Below are 24,814 nucleotides of genomic sequence, written 5' to 3'. Positions count from 1 at the left end.
GGAATCTGGAAAGCAACCAAAACCTCCATTAAAAAGTCTACATTCTCCCAGTAAACAAGGAAACTTAATTTTTTTCAGCTTTGAAAAAATTTTCTCACAATTTGTAATTATTCAATCTCCATGAATATGACTGATGAGATGAGGACTCTTCATTTAAGGCTAATAGAAAAATAACACTTAATCTGACCCTTCTTTTCTCTAACATTGTTCTACGAAAAGGATAAACAAAGGAGAATGAAAACAAGAACATTTTCATAACTAAAATTCATCACAAAGTAGTAACTTTGCTTTAAAAAAATGTCAAAATGAAGAAGACATTCAACCCTATTTATCCCAAAGTAATTAAATTCAACAAACATATACATTTTTTTCTTTTTTTCTTTTTTTTTAATTGACAGAACCCATGTCAGGGTAATTTTTTACAGCATTATCCCTTGCACTCATTTCTGTTCCGATTTTTCCCCTCCCTCTCTCCACCCCCTCCCTCAGATGACAAGCTGTCCTTTACATGTTGAATGGGTTACCGTATATTCTAGATACAATATATGTGTGCAGAACTGAACAGTTCTCTTGTTGCACAGGGAGAATTGGATTCAGAAGGTAGAAATAACCCGGGAAGAAAAACAAAAATGCAAGCAGTTTATATTCATTTCCCAGTGTTCTTTCTTTGGGTGTAGCTGCTTCTGTCCATCCTTGATCAACTGAAACTGAAATAGCTCTCTTTATTGAAGAGATCCACTTCCATCAGAATACATCCTCATACAATATCATTGTCGTAGTGTATAATGATCTCCTATTTCTGCTCATTTCACTTAGCATCAGTTCATGTAAGTCTCTCCAAGCCTCTCTGTATTCATCCTGCTGGTCATTTCTTACAGAACAATAATATTCCATAACGTTCATATACCACAATTTATTCAACCATTCTCCAATTGATAGGCATCCATCCATTTTCCAGCTTCTAGCAGGCCTGCCACAAACATTTTGGCACATACAGGTCCCTTTCCCTTCTTTAGTATCTCTTTGGGGTATAAGCCCAGTAGTAACACTGCTGTATCAAAGGGTATGCACAGTTTGATAACTTTTTGCATAGTTCCAAACTGCTCTCCAGAATGGCTGGATGTGTCCACAATTCCACCAACAATGTATCAGTTTCCCACATCCCCTCCAACATTCCGCATTATCTTTCCCTGTCACTCTAGCCAATCTGACAGGTATGTAGTGGTATCTCAGAGTTGTCTTAATTTGCATTTCTCTGATTAATAATGATTTGGAGCATATTTTCATATGGCTAGAAATAGTTTTAATTTCTTCGTCTAAGAATTATTCAACAAACATATATTAATAAGTGTTTACTATGTATATGGTATTGAAATAAGCACTGAGAAAGATACAAAATTTAAGGCATGGAAAGCTTTTTACTGGTATATATGCAATTAATCACTACTCTTAGAACTTGATATATGGTCCAGTCTCTAGGCAGATAAGAGATTATTATCCCCATTATACAGATGAAACAATGATTTCACATTAAAAACTTGTGAGGGTTAAAGAATTAGTGATACTTTTTGTTATTGTTTGTTTGCATTTTGTTTTCTTTCTCATTTTTTTCCTTTTTGATCTGATTTTTCTTGTGCAGCATGATAATTGTGGAAACATGTATAAAAGAATCGCACATATTTAACATATATTGGATTACTTGTTGTCTAGAGGATGGGGTAGGGGTAAAGGAGGGAAAAATTTTGAACACAAGGTTTTGAAAAAATAAATGTTGAAAATTCTATGCATATATTTTGAAAAAAAAAGCTTTAATAATAAAATAAAAGAGTTAGTGATAGTATTCTTAAAACTCTTAGCTTTCTGGTTTTACTATCTCCTCAGATTCTTTCCTTATTGCTTCTCCTCTCCCCAGCCCCTTCCTAATAGCTAACTTTTACCTCTTTCTCCAATTGCTTTGTATTTATTTCCTGTAGATAGGATGGAGGAGAGCTAGCTGGCTCAGTAGACAGCGGCTAAATCCAGAGTAAGAAAGACATCTGCCTGAGTTCAAATCTGGTTTCAGGAACTTACAAACTATATAAACAATGAGCAAGTCACTTAACCCTATGTGCCTCTCCTGTCTCATTTTACAAATGACCAAAGTTCTCATGTCATTACATTTCCAACCTGGGTAAAATAAAGTACAGTGAAAGAAAAGGGAAAAGGGAAAGGAAAAGAGAGAGAGAACAGAAAAAGAAAGAACATAGGGGAAGGGAGAAGAGGAAAAGGGGAAATAAAAGGAAGCGGAAGGGGGAAAAGGTGAAAAGGAAAGAAAAAAGGAAAGATGCCTTTGTGTTTGGATCTCAGGCAACCATTTTGCTATTACAGAAATTACAGTTATCTAACATAAATAACTTTTTTGAATATACTGGACCTTTAGAGAAAAAAAATGTGGCCAGGGATCTCAATTCAATGAAAGAGCAGATTACAAAGGCATTATCAAATGAACTTACCCATGCAATATTCAATTGTTTAACTTCTTGTAGCTATCTAGAACTCTAACCTCTGCTTAAGTGTATGGGAAGCAATGCTGCCAGCAGTAATTGATATCAGCTATCCCTACTCTGGAATCACTCCTTAATAAGTCTACAATGGGGGGGGGGGAGGGAACATAGAAATTCCAAGAGAAAAAATTTATCTGAATTTATAGAAATATATTTTATTACATGTTCTATTGGTTTTTTCTTCAATAGTTGATGCCTGTGGGTTTAGGATTATGTCCACTAAGATAGATTATTTTAAAAATCTAAAAGTATCTCTGCAACAGAAAAAAAAAATGCCCTTCTGCAAATGTCCTGAATAAAATATGCTCATTGAGCAGTGATCACATAATAGATTTAGCATAAGATTATGATGAATATATCTGTGCTTCAATTAGTGATTAAAGAAAAGTGTATTTGCTGAACAAGCTAACAGGTGAAATGGGCACTGTGGACAATCAATACACTGTCCTGAATTTTTAATGATTGGGTTTTCTTCTCAGACTTCAAATATGCAAGTATTCAAAGGATAATAGAAAGTGGGGACTCTTCCCCATTAGGAGGAAAGGATTTTCATTTCTAAAACTCCATGCCATATTTTGATTTCAGAGTGAAAGGAAGGAGACCCTTATTCTTATGATCCTTGTTGTTATAATCATAGTGTTGTAGATCCAGAATTAGAAGAGTCCTGAGATATCATTTAATCCAAATTTCTCATTTTGCAGGAAGGAATCTAAGATCAGGTAAGTTAAGAGTAAAAATTAAGATTAGTAGAGCGAGTATTAGAACTGAAGTTCTCTGACTTCAAACTCAACCATACAATCATCCCTTTTCATTTATTGGTTTTGGTTATTCACATATTGGTCATCAAAAATTAAATGGGAATTTTTGGAGATTACCTGCCTACTATGGAAAATTGTAGGTGACATATGTATATGAAGAAAAAAAAATTAGTAAGTCAAAAATGCATAAATACAATTATTAATCTATTTTTATCATTTTCTACCAGAAATACAAATACATAAATTCATTAAAAGCAATTAATATTTTCTAATATATTCTAAGAATATTTTCTAGTGTGCTAAAAAACAAAACTACAGGCTACTCACTTCTTTGGGAATAACTCCTTTTTGTCATCAGACTCAATCACAAGATTTTCTCTCAGAGTGATCACTGTATCTTGCACATTTTGTAGAAAGAAATCCATGAAACAATTGCTGTAGGTATACTGATACTGAGAAGACTCTACATAGCATTCAAGTCTAAATCTTTCTCAATAGAAACATCAACTTTTTTTTATGGATGCAGTGTGCTCTTTTGCTTGTTTTGTGTGTTAAATAAAATGATTGGAATTATTAAAAATAGAGGTTCAAGGCAGGACCTATAGTTACTCATGGTTTTTTACATTCATGGGGGTCCTACACCCCTAACCTCCACAGAAGTTGAGAGAGAACTCTATTTGTCCTATCATACTCTACAGCCCCAAAGTCTTCCTTTTACTATTTCTGATTGCCTTTGCCCTACACTCCTTGGCAACATGTTGGATATAAAAGATAAGAGAGAACAAGGAGCATGGAATTGTCACCTAACTTACAAGTCTGGTATGCTTAATGTACTAGAAGGGAGAGTTTGGGAGCAAAGCTAAAGAGTTCAGTTTTGAATATGTTAAGTTTAAGAGATCTATGAGGACAATTAACTCAAGTTGTGGATATTTGAGATTGGAGGTCAGAATAAAAGTTAGGCTTGGATAAGATTTGAGAATCATCAGCAAAGTGATAATAACTGAATCCCTGCAGGCTCAGATCACCAAGTGAAAGAGAATAATTTGATAAAAAAGGCCCATGACAGAGTCTGGGGTGGGTTGGAAGGACACTTACAGATACAAGGTATGATTTGGATGAGAAGCCATCAAAGGAAACTAAGGAGGAATTCATATTTTCTACTCAGGTAGGAAAAGAAGAGAAAAGAGAATCATAAAGAACTGAAGAAAAGAAAAAATCAGTGTGAAGAAGGTGATTTGATAGAATCAACATTTGCAGAGAAGTCAAGGAGGATGAGGACTGAGAAAAGGCAGTTCAGAGATTGTTAGTAACTTTGGAGTAAGCAATTTCAGTTGAAAGATGAAGTCAAAAGCAAAACTGTGGAAAGGTAAAAAAGAAATAAAGATGAAAGGGAATGGCATCAGTGATTACAGGTGATCTTTTCAAGGAGTTTAGTGACAAAAAAAAGAAGAGAAATGGGAAAAGAGCTTGTGGGAATGGATAGCTCCAGAGAGGGTTTTTTGAGGATAAAGTAGACATAATCCTATTTGTAAGTTTTATGGAAACAGCCAGAAGACAAAGAGAAATTGAAGATGATGTGAGAGTGAGGATGATAGAGGGGCAAACTTCTGAAGAAGAAAGGATAGAATGATATCACTTGTGCATGTAAAGAGGTTTGTCTAGATAAGAAGGGACCCTTCATGTGAAATAGGGGTGAAGGTGAAAGAAAGTGGCAGAAGGCCTGTGTGAGATATGAGTTGAGGAAGAGAAAAGAAATCTCTCAGCAAAAGTATTCACTTCTTTCAGTGAAATAAAAGGCAAGATTCTAAGATGAATTCCATTATATTTAGATAAAACAACAATTCATTTGAGGACTAAATTTAGTATATTGTTGATCTCTACATGTGAATAAAATTATGAGCATTCATTAAGCTTTTGTTTCATTTTTTGCCTTTGCCTGGACCAATTTTTCTAAATTGCCTCTTTTGTTGTAGTTCAGTCATTTCAGTCATGTCTGCTTCTTCATGATCTCATTTGAGGTTTTCTTAACAATGATGGTAGTTTGCCAGTTTCTTCTCCAGCTCATTTTACAATTGAAGAAACTGAATTAAACAGGGTTAGCAGATCAAGGGCAGATTTGAACTCAGGAAGATGTACCACCTAGATACTCATATATTTGACTAGACCTGCCTGATTATTAGAATCCCCTGAGCCTCAGTTCCCTCAAATCTTAAGTGAGAAAATTATATAAAATAAGCTCTAATATAGTAGACACGGTATGGTACAATGAGAAGACACTTGCTACCTTTGTGACCTTAGCTAAGCCATTTAATATCCCTGAGCCTCAGTTTGCTAAGTTTTTTTGTTGCTCTACATGAATTCTCTTAGGTCTCTTCCAACTCCTGATCTGTGACTTTTCCTACTCTAAAGTTATATGATCCAACAAATTTGAGAAAGGGAAGGGATATAGAGAAAACCATAGCTGGAAATAGAAAGAACAATATACATGTAGACAATAATTCAAATAAAGTAGGGTTTAGAAATCTATATTACCTTTGATGCTTCTATTTCTCTCTCACACATGCAGAAAGTGTTTTGGTTTTCTTACCTCTCAAGATTATACTGCTAGTTTCTCTATAGGAACCATTGAAACTTCTTTACTCTGGAAGCATACTCCACCCTTGGATTACTTTTCCTCTTGGAAGTATTTTCCATCCCTGAGGGCTCATCTTCTGATTGATTGGTTCCTCGCAGAACTTCCAATATGAAGAGGAAGTTCAGGCCAAAAGTGTCTTCATGCCTCATCTAGAATACACCATTGACTCATCTCCAGAGGATTTGCTCCACCCCACCCCACCCTGGTATCTTGTTTTCTCTCCTCCTCCCCATCAACTTCCTTTTATGTAATATATTCCCTAATTAGAATATAATCTTCTTGAGAATAAGAATTGCTTGTATTTGTATTTTCAGGCCACTACAATGTGGGGAACAAAGTAAGCATATACTCCATAAATATTTATTGACTACTAACCTGTCTTATTGTGACTACTTAGGAAAAAAAAAATTGGTGATAATCTTGCAGGCAAAAAAATAAAATTTCTTTTGTGTGCGGGTAAAGATTTTTGATAACCTATTGAGAGGGTTGTCTGAATTTTGTCTTTGAAATAGGCTTCATGAAAATTACTCATTTCAGTTTTAGTTTAAGTTGTATTGTTTCAGCTCAAAAGCCATTTCCAGGGCCTTTAATTCTAAAAGCATTTCTAGAGATCATGTTTGTTCAGTTTGCTCCCAGGTCATGTCTGTTCAGAAATGTTTGGTTGCCTCTCCTGATACTAACACAACACTTGGCATACATGCAGTGAAAATTCTGTTATTACAGCTTTTGGGATGGACAAGTTTTGTGGAACATGAAGTACAATACAATATGTTTTTGGTATTCTTTTGGATGATATTTCCCTGCATAAGCAACTCAGTATTGGTGCTGCCATATAACCCAGGGCTGTATTATTATTACATTTCTTCTCTCTCCCCTGTCCCACCATTATATCCTATTATACATCACAAGGGAGGAGTATCGCTTCCTTTAAACAGGTGGTCACAAGAGAGGGAACAGATTGCTTGAGGCTACCCCAAACCTGGCCAGAAAGGTAGTTTGGAGAACAATGACTCATTAAACAGTTTTAGATCTCTAGAGCCTTAGGGGAAAAAAATGCCCATCTTCCAATTACAAATTTCCATCATTCTGAGAATAATGCCACACATCCAGAAAGTACTCAATAAAAAGTATTATTATTATCATCACTAACTTAACATAGCCCCAAGAAGCACTTGTTCATTAGGAGTTTCTATCTCAATCATTATTCTTCTCAACTATGGGTTACATGACTCAACTCAGCCTATACCAAAGCCAAAATCAATTTATTTTTACACATGTTCGACTTCAAGAACTCATTCACATTCAATTAAAACTTTGACATGATGAAAAATTCTCAAGAAAGCACGGCAAGAATTTGGCTACGTCCAAAGGGATATCAAACTCTGTAAACCCTTCGATACATCAATACCACTACTACAACACCACTGATGTGGACTTTCTTCCCATGTCAGGAAGCAGCTCAATCAGCTATTGTCAGGCAGACCCAATTCCTGGACTATTTTATTTGCATAGAGAGATTGTGAGTATGGAACTCTTTATCACCCTCCACAGTTGATTTCTCAACCTCTGTTCTTTAAATAACCTTTGAGATATTGATTAACATATCGTTAGACAGGTCTGGGACCTGATCTGCCAAGTGCATTCCAAGTGGCTCCCCCTAGATCCCTCCCTCTGAGTTCCTGCCTTTTCTTTCCTGGCTTCCCAGAAAAACATCCACTGCTGTATTTTCCCTCAAGATCTGCTCATGATGAAGATCTTTGCTAAGTCCTTCCAGAACTAAGAGCTATGAGGTACTCTCTCTCCTCATACTATCTTTCCTGTAATGGAGTCCTTCTCCTTACTATAATTAACTTGGTTAAGTCGGCTAACTTCCTCTATGGTTCTAACCTGCCTGTCAGTGGCACATCCAGGTCTCATGGCATATTCCTTTAATGGATTCTCCCAAATTCCTTTCCTTGGTAATTTTATTGCTCTCCCAACTCTAGCTCATATTTGCCACTCCTGGTGCCTATTTTACTTTTTATTTTGTCAGTAACCTCTTCTAAAGAAACCTCCCTTTTGGCAAAGAGAATGGCTACTATGAATTTGTCACATGTTTATTATGAACCAGGAATTGCTACCTCTCACCATCTCTAGTAGCCCTGTATCCCAAAGGGGGAGGAGGGGAAGAGAAAGTATCTATTTGTACAAAAATAATTATAGCAGCTCTCTTTGTGTTGGCAAACTGAGGGGATGTCTATGTGAAAATAACTCCATTGGACTTGGAAAGGATGAAATTACAAGGCTTTAATTATACAACTGCAAAAGTGAGTATCCTATAGAATAGGAATCAATACTTTATATCTGAAATACAAGTCCCTCCTCCCTTGATGCTCCATTGGCTGAGTACCACAGGTCACAACCCACCATGAGTGTCCCCTACAAGAGTGTGAATCTCCACCCCAATTACATTATTACTTCTCACCTTATTTGGATGTAGTTCAGTTCTTCCCCTAAATCCTTATTGGCTAAGGACTATTCTAGCAACTCTTACTACTGACTAATTTTAAGTTTCCTGTGATTACATCATTGTATCTGCCCACACATACACACATGTAAGCAGTTCTCCACCTTTAATTACATTTTACAACAGTGTTTCTTATTCTAAATCTCCACCACAGATTATGTTTTTCTTTTTCTATTTCCTTGTTCCACATCCTAGCACCCTAGTCTCCATTTCTTAGGTTTCAATCTTCTAATTTAAGTTTCATTTCTCTGCATTTTCTAATTTAATTATTCTAACTCCATATAAACTAACCCCCCACCCCAATCTCAGTCTATCAATTATAAATGGCTGAACAAGTTGTTGTAAATATGAATGTGATAGAATACTATCGAACTATAAGAAATTATGAGCAGGCATTTTTCAGAAAAGTCTGGAAAGACTTACATAAATCGATGCAAAGTGAAATGAACAAAACCAGGAGAAATGCACACAGTTGACAAGACCCTGAGTAATTAGGTGGGGTTGGCAGAGAAAGCCTGAAGTACTAATAACATTATAATATTCACTGAGGCAAGCAGAAAGGGGCACTGATTGGGATCAGCTCAGCCATACAGTCCCACTCCTATGGAAGTCTTAGGAAACCCCAACTTACAGTGTGCAATTAGAAAGCCAAGTTAACATGTCAAACTCCTGAGGTTAAATTTTTCCTATAAATCTGCCCATGTCCTACACCATCTTTGTTCAATCTCTTTTAGGGGATAGCCAGCCATGGCATCCTGCCTAATGGTGTCTGTCTTTTCAACCCTTTCCCACATGTCTCATGGTATCTTTGTACTTATAGCTAACTAACTCTTTTAGAGTACTAAACTCCTCTACGGATTTAGTCTGCCAGTCAATGACATACTCCCACTTCATGATGTATTCCCCTTCTCCTGGTTAATTCTGAATTTCACTAGGGAACATGTTCTTTCCCTTATTAATAGTGAAAAACCCTTTCCTTGCTAGCTACATGCTCTCCCAAATCTTTATTATATTTACCACTTCTGGTATCTATTTTACCTCTTTACAGTGACAGCAATACTAAATGATCAACTTATGAATGACTTAGCTATTCTTAGCAATACAATGCTCCAAGACAATTCCAAAGGACTACATCCAGAGAAAGAACTGACAGAATCTGAATGCACAGGATAAATATTATTTTTCATTTTGTTTTTTTTTCCTTTTGGTCTGTATCTCCTTTAACATCATGACTAATAGGAAAATATTTTGCATTATATATACATATATGTCCTCTATTAAATTGTTTTCCATCTTAAGGAAGGGGAACTGAGGAAGAAAATTTAGAACTCAAAATTTATATTAAAAATAAATGTTAAAAATTGTTTATATATGTAATTGGGGGGAAAATACTATTAAAGAAAAGAAATCATGGTAGGTACTGGCTTTTTAATTTTTATAACTGTTTGGTACCATTTTTTTATTTGCCTATGGTAAGTACTTAATGATTTCTTTAAAAATCCACTCATCTCAAAATGAAATCACCAAAAGACCATTCCAATAATTGTTATAAGACAAGTATTCATTTTCATAACTTATAGGTACTAAGCTCATGCATTAATGCAAATGATTTCACAAATTGGTAATTAAATTAAACATTTCTGAGAAGGCCAACATTGACAACAAAACATTTTATTGCTAGACCGGGTCTCACATCCCAAAACTGGGACGTGAGACTGGACTGAAGCTAATCATAGAATAATTAGAGCTGGAAACTACCTAAGAGATCCTGTAATCTAACCAACTCATTGCATAGACAAATAATAATAATAATAATTTCTGGCATTTATGTAACATTAAAATTAACATGGTGATTTTTTTCATAATGGCCTTGTGAGATAGGTAATACAACCTAGTTGTTATTGCTGTTCAGTCATTTTTTCAGTTGTGTCCAACACTTTATGATCCCATTTTAATTTTTCTTAGTAAAGAGACTGGAATGGCTGCCATTTTCTTCTCCAGTTCATTTTACAGAGGAAAACAGGATTAATTGGCTTGCCCAAGGTTACATAGATAGTAAGTGTCTGAGGCCAAATTTGAACTGAAGAAGATGATTTTTCCTTTCTCTAGACCAGGCATTTTCTACCATGGCACCTAGCTCCCCAGTATAATTTATTACAAAATCCTTATCATATAGATGAAAAAAAAGTGACCTGGCTTTCATTGAATGGCCAATAACCACCTCATCCCAGGCACCTATAATTCACTGTTTAGGTTTTGATGGCTTAGAATGATCATAAATAGAAAGAGTTTTCTGTTCTAGCCAGAATTCTGAGGGTATTTCCCTGCCAGATTGATATTTTTATGATGCTAAATTGAGACATCTTTAATATCAATTCTAAGCATGAAGACAGAGAGAAGGACTTCCAGAACAGTTACTGTGAGTTAATCTTTGTCACATATTTCATTTTGCAGTAAGGCCTCACTACAAATATGGAAGCCTAAGTTACTCCTATGAAAACTACTTGTGGGAAGGGGTGAATTAGGTTCTTAAGAAAGAACAATTTATATTAACTGGTTTTATCATGATATCTGAGAATAAGGCTGATAAAGTATCAGATCAACTCTACCAATTCTTCTTAAATCTTTGTGCCAAGTAAAATCCAAATTAGTCTCTGAGAACTAGAGTAAAGAGCAAATACTGACTATACTACAATTTCTGTTTATCAAGACCACTTATGACAACTTGAAAATTAGAAGAAAAAAAAAATTTGGATTTTCTTACACAGTTGAACTCCACATATTTATATATGAGTTTGATTTCAGAAATTATTATGTATCTAATTCTAATTCCAAAAATAAAGCTTTATATGTGTGTGTGTGTGTGTGTGTGTGTAAAATGTATTTATATGTAATATATGTTTATATTTATATCTATATATAAGTATTTATATATGTATATTATATAATTTATATATAACATCACTTTTATTTTGCTGTAATCTCTAGGCTATTTTTAATATATAATACTGGCCCTCTAGTCTAAGAGAGTAGTTTAATTTAAAAATCAGATTGGAAAATCTCATAATTTTTGGAATCATAGATTCCATCTCCTGTCAAGTTAGCTGAATCTTTTGTCCTTCAAAACTATACTAAATCAAACATAGTATAATTTATTACTAAATGAGAAAAGGAAATCATTTTAAAATCATGCTATACCCTGGAAGGGACAGAAGAATGGTTAACTAGTTGAAAAGCAATACGATGGGAATGGAGTAAGCAATTGATCTGGTATCAAGATCTGGGTTTAAGTCTTGGCTGTTGTACTTAATATCTATGTAACTTTGAACATGTCATTTTCTCCCTCTAAGTCACAATTTCCTTATCAATAAACTAGGGATAATAACAAATACTTGAATTACCTACCTCATTAAAGTTGTTTTGAAGAAAGATCTTTGTATATTGCAAGGCAATATGCAGAAATAATAATTATTATTGGCCTGCAGACATAATAATTATTATTATGTTTCTACTAAGCATGAAACATTATGGATACAAAGATCAAGAAGCTTTCTGGTCAACCACAAATTTATTACATTAATAAAACCATCTTAGGTTCATTAAGCAGTGAGATGGTGCAGTAAATGAAGGAAAACCCGTGTCTTCACCTGTTCAAATCCAGTCTTAAGACATTTATTTTGCTATAAGACCTGGACAAGTCATTTAGCCTTTATATATCTGCTTTGGATTTCATTACCTGGAAAATCAGGCTATAATGGAACTCATCTGCCAGGGTTATTATAAGAACAAAATGTGATATTTATAAAGTACTAGGTAACTACTAGAGCTAGTATTTTATTATTAATTAATATGTTAATTATTATATGTTAATTAATACTTATTAATTAGTATATTGATTATTGCTCTACCTATTCCTGAAGGCAAGCCTTGACATTCATTGTACTGACAAAAGAATAAGGCATGCAGAAAATGTGAGAAAACATTCTGACTTGGATACCCCATGGAACTAGAAGACATAGATATTGTAGAAAGATCTCCCTTTCCTTCAGCAAATGAAACTGAAAGATTGTCCTTATTTAACATAATAGCTTCTCTCTGTCCTCATTCTTCTATACCTATTCCTATACTTATATGTGTAGGCAGCTGAATGGTGGACTTAAGTCAGGAAGATTTAACTTCAGATCTAGCCTCAGACACTTTAATAGTTGTATAATGCTGGGAAACTCATTTAACTCTGTTGCCTCAGTTTTTCTAACTGCAAAATGAGGGTAATTACAACATTTACCTCACAAAGCTGTTGTGAGAATCAAATGAAATAATATTTGTAAAGCATTTTACAAACTTTAAGATTCTATATAAGTGCTAATTATTATCATCATTATTATCTCTGCATTTTTTGATACTATTAATACTGTCTTTAGTGATATACTCTTCCCTCTTCCCTTGGCACTCAAAACTATATTCTGCTTTTTCTCTAACTACCCTTTTTCCATTCCTCTTTCTGACTCTTTATTTTTGATACTGGACTTCTCTCACTATACTTATACTTTCACTTATACTTTCCATTTGTAATTTCACAGTTTCTATTGAAGAAACTGAGAGTAGTTAGCCTAGAGAAGAAAAGATTTAGGGAGAACAAATATTTGAAATATTGTTATGTTGAAGAGGAATTAGATTTATTCTGATTGGACACAAAGAAAAGAAGTAGTAGCAATAGGTAGATGTTGTAAAGGTAGATTTGGGCTTGATATATGGATTAGAACAGGTTACCTAAGAAGGTAGTAGGTTTTGTCTTACAGGATGTCTCAAGTACATCTGGAAGACTACTTATACAGGATTTTAAGAAAAGATTCCTATCGGACAAAGGCTAAACTAAACTGAGATCTTTTCCAAATCTGGAATTAATGCGATTCTGTGAAATAGTTTTAAAGTATGGAGAAAACAAGGTTTCTATCCTCAAAGAAATCAAGCTCTAGAAGAGATCAAATCACAGAATCTTAAGGTTACAAGAATCTAAAATCACTCAGTCCACCCCCTTTTCAGAAACATGAGTACCTTCAAACAGCTATTCTTTACTAATTTGGTGTCATAGACCCCTCAGTCAATCTAATAGTCAGAGAAGCCTTTAAATCCTTTCTCAGAATAATGTATTTAAATAAGCAAAGTAAAACACTGAAGAACAAAGGAAACTAATGATTTTTTAAAAATCAAGTTCATGAACCTTGTATTAAACACCATACTACAACTCCTGACAAATGACCATTTATTTTCTGTTTTAATGCTTTTAGTTTGTGGACATTACAAACCTACAAGACAGCTCAATTTATTTTGGACAAGCTTTAATTTCTTCTCTTTGGCAACTTGAAATCTTTCTCCCCATAACTTCCATCCACTAATAGATTGAACTATTTCTACATGTTAGTCCTTTAAAGATTTGAAGATAGTTACATTGATTTCACTAAAATCTTTTGTTGCTGTTCAGTCACTCATTTGTGTCCAACTCTTCATGACTATATGGACCATAGAATGGCAGGCCCTTCCATCTTTGTTTGTCCAAGTTCACATTCTTTGTTTCTAAGATACTGTCTCATTCTCTGCCATTCCCTTTTCCTTTTGCCTTCAATCTCTCCCCAAATCAGAGTCTTTTCAATAAGCTTTTCCAATAAGAGATAACTGCAAAATCACTAGTCTCTCTTTCCCCTGAAGAATCATCTGGATCCAGTGACAAGATATAATTCAGATGGTGGAAATGGCTCAAGAGAACCTGGTCTTTTTAAGCTAAGGTCTTTAATGGATCTAATTTGACTGAGGCAAAGCCCAATCAGGGATTAAGGCTAGACAAGAAAAGAAGCAGAAAATGGCCTCTTTTATCTAAGTCACACACACACACAAATTACATATAAATATACATACATCTGGAAGAGGAAGGCCCTCAGGGTTTCTGGTGAAAATGGAAATAATTGCTATTTGCTCTCACTGTTTAGTTGACACTTGTCAGAATTTATAGAAGTCAATACCTGGTCAATATCTTCTGGAAGTGCTTCTATAATCAGGATACCTTATAAAATGTATGATTGACAAAGAAGCATGATGTTCCAGCTGTGATATGATAGGACAGCACAGAGAAGGCCTCTCTTGTACTAGATACTAATCTTATATTCATGCAGTCTAGCTATTTTTGCTAGCCATATCCCACTATTGACTCATACTGAGATTTTAATCAATCACTCTAATCTTTTAAACATCATTTATTTCATCAATGTTGGTGTTGCAGTCACAGACATGCCCTCCTCTAAGTATTTGAGAGTTATAGTTAAAAATAATAATCATCATAATAAAATAAAAATAGGAAAAAACCACCATCATTGCAATCAATGGCAGCTTCTGTTGGCTGACCCTAGGATGAAACATGTCACTCAGAGGCTCATAGCAGAAACCTTTCCCAGCTGGTAGGACCTGCCATAATTTCTATAGTGCTAACATAGCCTTCAACAATCTAGAGACAACTGTGTCTAGAGACAGAGGCATCAGAATAAAACCTAAACGGAGGTTAAGTCAATTAAAATCTTCTAACCTTTTCCATGTGAACATCTATTAAACTACATTTCCTCAATCCAATTCTGGCATAGTTAGTTGAGTTTTTTAGCCTATGTTAAGGACTTTACTTTTACACAAATTACATTCTACTCTGATAGATTGTCTCCATCCTTTTGAGACATTTCTGAATTATAATTCCATCATCCAGCACATTATCACTTCTATCCTATTCTTAGGACCATCCCTCACACCCAATCTTACTCACATAAATACCATGTCTGATAATTCTGATAAGTCTGATAAACATTCCACCTATACCTTTATGTAAAACACTGGTTAAAAAAATAGAGGACAAAACTATGTACTTGCCGGTAGATATTCCCTTCCATGTAGAAATCTGTTCATCATTCATTGCTTTTGAATTTTGAATTCTGGTTATTTAACTTGTTCTGAATCCTTTTAACTACACTATCTACCAATAAATATCTTTTGATCTCAAACAGATAATGAAAGACTTGCCAAATACTTTCCTGAAATCCAGACACATTTCACAATAAAACACAGTTCTTGCCCACATGGAGCTTATAGTCTAATAGGAAGAAATGATAAAGATGTAACAAAAGTGTAAAATAAGTCATGATAGGACACATTAGAAGGTTACAAAAGAAAACTGAAGTTCTGAAGTTTTATTGAAATGGTACTATGATATTTCCTTTTTCCTGTGAAAATTTTATGATGCTAAAAATTAACCTATTCAGAATTAACTGAAGAAGCAAAATTTCCATTAAGAATAATAATGGTGAGAAATCTCACAAGACATTGTATTAACTAGGAAAATAGAGTAAAGAAGGGGAAATGATTAGAACAAAACAAGAGTAATCCTGACTGAATAATTTTTAAATCCTATTAATTTTGCTCAATGTATGTCAACTTTCTTGATTCATTTTGATGTTTATAAATAAGAATTTCAAGAATTCTGATGTTGAATTAAAACCTGGAATAACTTCAAAAAGGTGATTAGTTAGCATAACAATATTTTCAAAAACTCTTTTTTATACAGTATCAAACCATAGAAAAAAAGTTTTAACCTATGAAAATATATGGCAGCTTCTCTAAGGTAATAACACCCCACCTCCATATTCCACCTTCTCCATGCCCTTCTTCACCAATCAGCTATTTGCCTTCATTTCTCTATTTGTGAAAATGAAACAAAAGAAACTTGGCCCAGTCTCAAATATCTTGGATCTAGTCCCGTTCTAAAAACAAGAAGGAGCTACCTGGGATTTTTTTTTTTTTTTGAAATTCTGGTTCATTTAAACTCTTTCAATGCCAGGGGTCAGCGGGATGTCAAAAACAGTGTCTGCAGCTAAGCCAGTCTGTGGGGGCCCTTATCTAACTATGCAGTGTTTTCCTGCTGCCAGAGAAGCCTTTATTATTTTTAAAAATTCTAAATGGAAACACATGTGCTTGTGAAAAGCCCATAAAAGGGTGGGGGTAGGGTAGAGAGAATATATATGATTCACATATTATAGCAAGCAAACAAATAAAATAAATTGAAAATGCATGTGGCTAAACCCTTTTAAAATGCACATCTAAATAGTGAGACATTGTTTCTTTGAAAGTAATTAGTTGGGTTTATAGATTTTTTTTTAAGCCTTAAGCAAACTAGTTATACAAGATTAGTATGTGATGCATATTCTAAACTACACCTTTCTGCCAGTTGAGTCTGTAAGTCACAGAGCCCAATACTTCTTGCTGCCAAATAGGGAGTGGGCTGTCATAAATTATGTCATCAGCAGCTTTTGATCATTCATTGTATGCAGAGAAATATAGAGGAAATTAGAGATTTGGTTCTCAAACTCAACGAGATTATAATCCAAGGGTGAGGAGAGAAGAAAGAAAGAAGAGTAAGAAGAAAGGTAGTGAGGAAAACTTAAATGAATAACATTACCATTCATAAAGTACTTTGGGACTGCAGTTATACTTTCAATATCTTATTTGATACTTAAAACAATCCTATGATATAGTTAGGGCAACTTTTAATACTTCCATTTTTATGAATGGGAAATTGATGCTCAGAAAAGTTATCCAACCACCTTACCCAAGATCATAAACTGAGCTGGGACTTGAAACCCAAGTCTTTTTACTGAAAAAGACAAGTGTTCTTTCATGCTGTTTCATGGTACCATGGAAACTTAAAATGCTTATCATGTAGAGATAGGGGACTGGACCTGTGATTTCATTGGGAGAAGAAAAAAGAGAGGGAACAAACATTCTATAGGGCGTACTATGTATTTTCTCATTTCCCCCCATTTTCTAATTGAGGAAACCAAGACAGGGTTAAGTTATCCAGTGAGCTGCCCACCTGTCTCACTGGTATAAGAAATTCCCTCTATGAATGCAAATCTGCATTTCTTTGCAACTTATGGGCTTGAGATAATTACCAAGAGCAATGAGAGGTTAAATGACTCAATAAGGCTCACATAATCAGTGGTTGTTGTAGATGTTATTTGAACCCAAATCTTTCCAGCTCTATTACTTCAAATTACCTTTCAATCTTTTATAACTAGACTGATTAGAACTTAGTCTAATATAGTGATGGGGAGAATCTAAAATCCTATGTAGCTAATTATGGGAATTTTTTTTTTGCTTTGTACATGAATATATTGTATTCTGTGTGTGTATACTTATTTTGTCCACACACAAAAAAAAATTGTACTTATTGATCACCAACTATATACTAGATATTGTGAAAGATATAAAGTATGCTCTTTCCAAGGAGTTTACACTCCATTTTAAAAGGAAGAGAAGTTCAAGAGGAGGGAGAAGAAAATACTTATTTGAGAAAAATATAACTAGTGATATATTGTTAAATATTACATGCATTTATGAGTGAGAAAAAAATAGCAAAATTATTCAGGTGACAGTGTAATATAGTGACAATAAATCTAATGCTATATTTGGAATCACAGAATTTGAGTTTGAATTTTTGCTTCCTACAGTACTGGTAGGCAAGGCACTGTGCAAGTCATTATTCCTCATTGAGAGTCAATATTTTCATCTGTCAAATGAGAGAGTTAAATTAAAAGACCTCTAAAGTCTCTGCCAGCTTTAAAGCTATTATTCTATAAGAGGGATTGAATAAATGAAGCCAAACTTACAACTTACTGTGGATTAGTTTCTAAAGTCAGTCTGTAAGATGAGCATAGCATACACAGCAATCAAAATTAACATGTTTCTACAACAGTTAATATGCAACTAAGGGATAGCAGTAACAAGATTTCTAATTTTAGAATTAAGATTTCTAACTTTAGAATAAGATAATACCCAAGTCTCTTGGGCTGGGATGAAGCAGGGTTTAACACTAACTATGCTTCCAATTAAATACCAAATTAGAAATTTTAAAAAAACATCAAAAGAGAGGTTATTAAAATTTAGAGTAAAAAATTTGAACCCAAAAAATAAAACTAGAAGCTGGTTTTATGAAAAAACAACCAATATAAAAAGATGAAAAATTGGCTAATTTGAATTTCTTTTTTAAAAAAAGAACAAGTATTAAAAATAAAAAGGGTTAATGAACAATCCATGAAGACAAAATTATTAAACCCATTAATAGGAGCTAATTTTCCCAGCTATATGCCAATAAAACTGGCAGTCTTAATGAAATGGCTGAACAAGTTATACATATAGAATACTATTATGTGATAAGAAATTGTAATGGATATGGTTTCAGAAAATCCTGGGAAGATATATGAACTGAAGAAAAGTGAAGTGAACAGATGCTAGAAGAATAATTTACACAATAAGAGCAATATTGTAAAGATAATCACTAGTGCTACTTAGTAACTCTAATCAGTACAATAATCTACCACAATTCCAAAGGATTCATGATGAGAAAATGGTACCCATCAAGAGATAAAAAAAATTGAGGGGCTCAAAAGTACAAATCGAAGCCTTTTTTTCCCCTAAGTCTCCTTTTTTCCCCCTGGAATATGGCTAATGTGGAAATATGTTTTCCATGACAATACGTATAATGGGCATTATATTTCTTATCTTCTCAAAGGATTGGAGAATAGTTACAAGAAGGAGAGGATTTGAAATTGAAAAAATATTTTTAAAAGTTGCAAGAAATATGCCAACTCTTCTTTCAATTCCTATATCTCAGGAATTGAAAGAAAAGAAAAAAAAATAGCCTTATAAGGATACCAAAAGATGAGGTATCTTCAGAAAGAAAAGTTGTATTCAATTAGCACCAAAAAATGAAAATAATATGAGAGTTAAAGATCTAGAATCATAGGAACATTCATTTAAAACTGGAAGGGAACTCAAAAATTATTTAGAAATTAACACCCTAATTTTACAGAATAAGAAACTGAGGCCTAGAATAGTTTAAGTGATTTTGCTAAAAGATTACACAGGTAACAAACAGAAAAGCCAGGATTCAAAGATTGGTCCTATGATTCTACATTTATTGATCTTTTATCTCTACAATAGAAGAGAGCTCTTAAAGGATAAAGTGCAAAGGAAAAGCAGAACAGAAGATGAAAAACTAAATCTGATTTCCCTGGGGGTAGAGCATGGGAAAATAGCACCAACCAGTGCACCTAGTTGCCAGCCACCAAGTAGCCTTCACTACTAATTCCCTACTCTACTCACTCTGATTCTGAGCTCACCTGTGGTGTGGATACCTACCTAGGTATCTTACCTAGAAACAAGAAAGGGAAGCACAGCCTACTAGGAAGGGGAAGAGGGCTAAGGAAGCCTGACTCTTCGAAAGGAGAAATCATTCTCCTTGGGTTATCTGGGGTAGAATGTCAATCATCCTTGTTACAATTTTAACTTTGACATAAACATTTCTTATGTTGTCTATTCAACATAATAAAAATATCAGTTTTCTAATTCTCTGATCTATCTCCTAAGAATGGATGGATAATATGTCATGGATGGTTCATGAGAATAACAACAACAAAAAAAGGTGAAAATCTTTTCATCTTTTGCATCAGTCAAATAAGCATGAGCTCAAAAGCTGATTCAGTCCAATTGAGAGGTCCACATCTTCCCTCCTTGACCCATATGCATCCTTCCTGAAGCTTTAAACTCAATCAATGAAACAACCTTTTCCAACAGAGCATTACCACTTTGGTCAAAGGTCTAGGTATAGCTATATTTCCCCCATTCATTAACCTCAATCCTGATGAAACAGAAATTTACTTTAGAGAATGTTTTTCATTTTCATGAGTCAAAGAATAGAGCATTCTACCATAATCAGAGACTCTCAATACAGATTGTTTGGATTATCACCATATTATCTATCATCTTTTAGGCACCACTAAATTTCTAACCTTTTCTCCAGACCTCTGTAAGCAAAAGCTTCTTGACTCTGAGTCTCCAGACATTGATACTCTAATAAGAGCTTCATATCTTTCTATTTAGATCTAAGACTTATATCATGCATTTTCCAAACCCACACTAAACTGTATCAGGTACCTCATTCCCATTTCCTGCAGCTTAACCACTAATTATTATTGTATTGCAGATCTTTGAGACAAGTGACTTTTTTTTGTTATTTTCATTGCTGTTGCTAAGTTTCTTTTTTTAATTAAAAATCTATTTTTTACTCTCTCCCAAATAAGTCTTTCTCCACTGGAAAAAAAAAAGTTCATAAAATGAAAATGTGGAGCAAATATTTATATAGCACCTTACGCTTTACAAAGTGCTTTGTAAATATAATCTCATTTTATGCTTATAAGAACCTGATTGGAAGGCAATATTATTATCCCCATTTTTACAGATGAATATAGTATGACAAATAGTGACTTGTCCAGGATCACATAACTAGAAAATGTTTGAAGTTGTATTACATTTCAGGTTTTCTTAATGCCAGGTTCAGGGCTCCATCCATTGCATCAGATAGCTCTCTTAGCACTCACTAGTCAAGCAGGAGTCAACTTTTTGTTGTTGTTGCTTTTTTTTTTTTTTGTTAAGCAAAATTAATTCCTACATTAGTCATGTCACACATTTCCCCAGGTAGATGTAGATTTAGATCTATAGCTATGTTGCTATATAGACCTAAAAATATTTTATACCAACTTAATTCTGATAAATTCCATTTTAAATATGTTTGCTTTAAGGTTGAATAAGAGAGAGCAATCTCCCAGTTTAGAGGTTTCCAACCAGTTTCCTTCATGGAAGTTTAAGTAAAAAAATTGTGTTTGTGTGTGTAGTTGAAGTAGTGATCTTTTGTGTGATTTTTAGAAAGCCTAATAAATTATATTTGTAAGTTAATTTGATATATGTGTATTGTGTGTACACACACAAATACATATGTACATACATACAGAAACAATTTACATCCTGAAGTAGGTATGATGTTTTATCATAGTTCCTCCAGAATCACTTTTGGACATTGCTGTTAATCAGAGTTCCTAAGTCTTTCAAAGTTTCAATGTGAATGTTCCAACATTTAAAATGCTGTTGTTATTATATAAATTGTTCTAGTTGTGCTATATCATTCTTCATCTGTTCATACAAATAAGGCTAGCTACTACAGTGAAGACAGAGGCAAAACCTTGTGGAAATGGTTCTAGTTTTCCAACTCACTGAGCTATGATTAATTAGAGTGAGACAATGGGAAGAGTGTGGCAAAGTTAAAAGAGACTTGAATTCTAACCTTGTTTCTGACATTTACTAGTAATATGACCACAGAACCTCAGTTTCTTCATCCATAAAATTATCATTTTTAGTATTACATAATAAAAATATTACTTGGAAGACTTTCTCCAGGATACATTTCCTGGAGCATTTCCCCCAGAACAATAATCCCTTGATGACTTTCCTCACAGAGGAGCTATAAGTAGCAAATGAAAGTGCTATATCAATATCAACAATTATTACTAGTTGTAAGAGTGAGATAAAGACTACCACTCAATAGATGTGATAGGATAGGGTAATAGAAAGCAGGACAGTAAAAAATAATGATGGATAGAATATAATGACTTTTTCAAAGCAGACTAAGCAAATTCCTATGGAGTTTCTTTCTCCATGATTAGAATTTTTAGCAATTACTATATCTTACTGTTCCCCATTCCTCACTCCTGGAATTGTTCTGCTGAAATTTTGCCCCAGATGTTTAAAAAAAATGGAGATGGTGTCATAACTCCTCCTCAAAGCATTACAGAGAAAACTGTCCCTGCATTTTATAATTCTCCACCAACTCACACCCCATGAAAATGTATTTGGTAGATTGAATTGGCAGATGGGGTCCAGGAAAATGGAGCGGTACTGTAGGCCAACATTTGGAGGAGAGGACACTTCCTGTTTTCTCAGAACAAATGAACCCATTGAAGAAAAATCTCAGTGCCACCTGCTACCACCCCTCCAATTCAATTTAATTTGCTCCAGGTCTTACAATATCTAATTATACAGTTAGTCCTCTGCTGGAAAGTGTTCACTTTTCCCACAGACCCATGAAAAGCACCATTACCTCTGTACAAATCCAGACATTGGGAAAAAGTAGGTGTTAAATAGAGAGTTTCCTAAGTTAGTCTGTGTGTTATAACATATTTAGGATAGAATCAAGTTAACTAATTAATAGTTTCATCATCACAATAACTTGTATCTTATGACAATAGAAATAAAATCACCAAGAGTGGCTTATTTTGATCTAGTATCTTTTAAAGAATTAAAAGCTTTACACTGAGTTTTATTCAGCTACCATGCCAAAAGAAAAAATGAGCCAACACTGTTGAAAAAAAAACTTTCCAAATTCTTCAGTATTTGTTAGTTTCACTTGATTTTTAAAATCTTGGGTAATCAGCTAAGGATGTATTTAGAATGTGAATGTCTGATAAGTAACTAGCAGAAGCAATAAATGAAAACAAGGTACAGCAAGAAGTCAGGTGTCCTTTCAGCCTGGACTAGACACCTTGAAGCTCATTAATTATTCAGAAAGTTGAGAAATTGCCAATCAGCGCAGGTCTGATCAGGCCATGTTGTTCCACAATCCAAATGAGCTCAACTAATCGCAAAATCAAATTTCAAACAATTACCAATTAAGGCATTTTATGAGGAATCTGTAGAGATCCAGGGGAACAAGAAAGGGAAGGCAGGAATAAAATTTTTTCTATGCATATTTATCTTTTAAACTCCCTATCTTCTAGGGTCAGAACTTCAGAGGATTAGCAAACTCACTGTTAGTCTTGGATTCTGAACCACAAACAGCTTCTCCTGCTGAGAAATTAATCCCTCTCTTATCACTCAAAGTTCTGCTGAAATTTATTCGAAATCGCTGCTAGTTGTCTCTGCAATTCTGTTGACCCTGTTTCCAACTGATGTACTACATATGTTGAAACAGTATTTCAGAAATGCAGTCTGTAGTGCATACTTTAAAAAGAAAAAAAAAAACACAACACTATTCTATACTGGAAATTGTAGATCTTTGGGTTTCTATATTGTAGTGTCTACATTATTAACAAGCAAGAGAGAAGGAAAGGGGGCATTTTTTCTAACAGTGATTATCCACTATAAGTTATCCACAAACAGGGAATGAAGGAGACTTGAGTCAACTTGTTAAAAGCTGTTTTGTAACTTTTTCTCTTTCAAACTATGTTCTCTCATTATCATCATCAAATGTCTATGTACATGTAGTGCTATGCAGAACAAGTCAGACATATATGCCTTTGATTTAGGTTCTGATGTAAGAATTTTTCTTCTAATGTGGCCTAAGAAATAGATATCAGACCAATAAAAATGTAAGAAAGTAGCAGAGTTTAGGGATTACAAGGGGCAGGATGAAAATTTCCAATAGATATCTGAATATCACTAAATGTCATGATCCCTCCTAAAAATCTTTCCCTGATATCATACATATTAAGAAACATAGAAGACAAACATAGAAAAAATTGAAGAAATACATACCTTCATAATTTATACTTTCCCAAGGGCTTAAAACAACTTCTGGTTTGATTCTCATAACAACTTGATGAGTTCTGTAAGGGAAGTATTATTATCCCTATTTAGTCCAATAAACATTTATTAAATGTCTATGAAGTACAAGGTACTAGTAACACAAATATGAAAATCATCTTAGTCCCTGTTCCCAGGGAGTTTCCAATATGCTATCCCTATTAGATAGCACAAAAGTTTGCTCCATTTCACACAGCTAATTAATTTCTGACACATCTCACAATTCCTAGTCCAGTTCTTTTTAGTAGTATATGTTTCGTAAGTAAAGTGCAAATGTTTGTACTCTATCAGAGCCCAAACCAAACCAAACTACAATGGACAAATTCAGCTGGGCATGGGGGTAGCGCAGTGGTGACTTGGAAATCTTAGTACAGTTAGTTGCTCCAGATCAATCTGTCACTCTATCATCTGTAATCTCAATCCCAACTCCACTGGGGATTGGGAAGAAAGGAAGGTTATTTTCGTCTCCACTTAAGAGTTCTGGCCATTCACTCCTTCACATAAGAATCACCAATGTTAAATTACTGGCATTCTGTATTATACTGTATACTGTATATTATACAGTAATGACAAAAGGCAGATGTATTATTTGTCCCCTCTAAAACAAGAATGTATAGTTCTGCTTGAAACTAACTCATAGAATTTTTGACATCAAGTAAGAAGGGTGGTCAATTACTCCTGAAAAAGGTGGTGGCTTATTGCACGATAATGGGCTCTTTGATTCAAAAAGCAAGGAATTAACCAGGCAGCCAATAGCTAGTCACAGTTGTGTGATTAACCATCTGTTTTTTAAGTCTTAGTTCTGCCTTCATGGAAAAGAATAGAAGTTGAGTTACACCCTCCACCTCAAATTTCATCCTGCAGTGAATGG

At 34.2% G+C, this 24,814-nt stretch overlaps 1 protein-coding gene across 2 annotated transcripts in view; it reads right to left on the bottom strand.

The window, feature by feature from the left end:
• The window catches only part of LYPD6 (LY6/PLAUR domain containing 6), a 155,040-nt gene that overhangs the window by 92,689 nt on the left and 37,537 nt on the right, over positions 1-24,814 (bottom strand). Inside the window, exon 2 of one of the 2 annotated variants that reach the window (XM_051985854.1) lies at positions 23,896-23,966. The exons of the other annotated variant lie outside the window; for it this stretch is intronic. The gene's annotated coding sequence lies outside the window, so the exon portion shown is untranslated. The remainder of the gene's footprint in view (positions 1-23,895; positions 23,967-24,814) is intronic. 2 annotated transcript variants of the gene reach the window in all.

Source organism: Antechinus flavipes, chromosome 3, assembly GCF_016432865.1.
Source record: "Antechinus flavipes isolate AdamAnt ecotype Samford, QLD, Australia chromosome 3, AdamAnt_v2, whole genome shotgun sequence".
Lineage (NCBI taxonomy): Eukaryota > Metazoa > Chordata > Mammalia > Dasyuromorphia > Dasyuridae > Antechinus > Antechinus flavipes.
The sequence above is the reverse complement of the archived record's forward strand: the minus strand, read 5'-3'. Positions and strand labels throughout refer to the sequence as shown.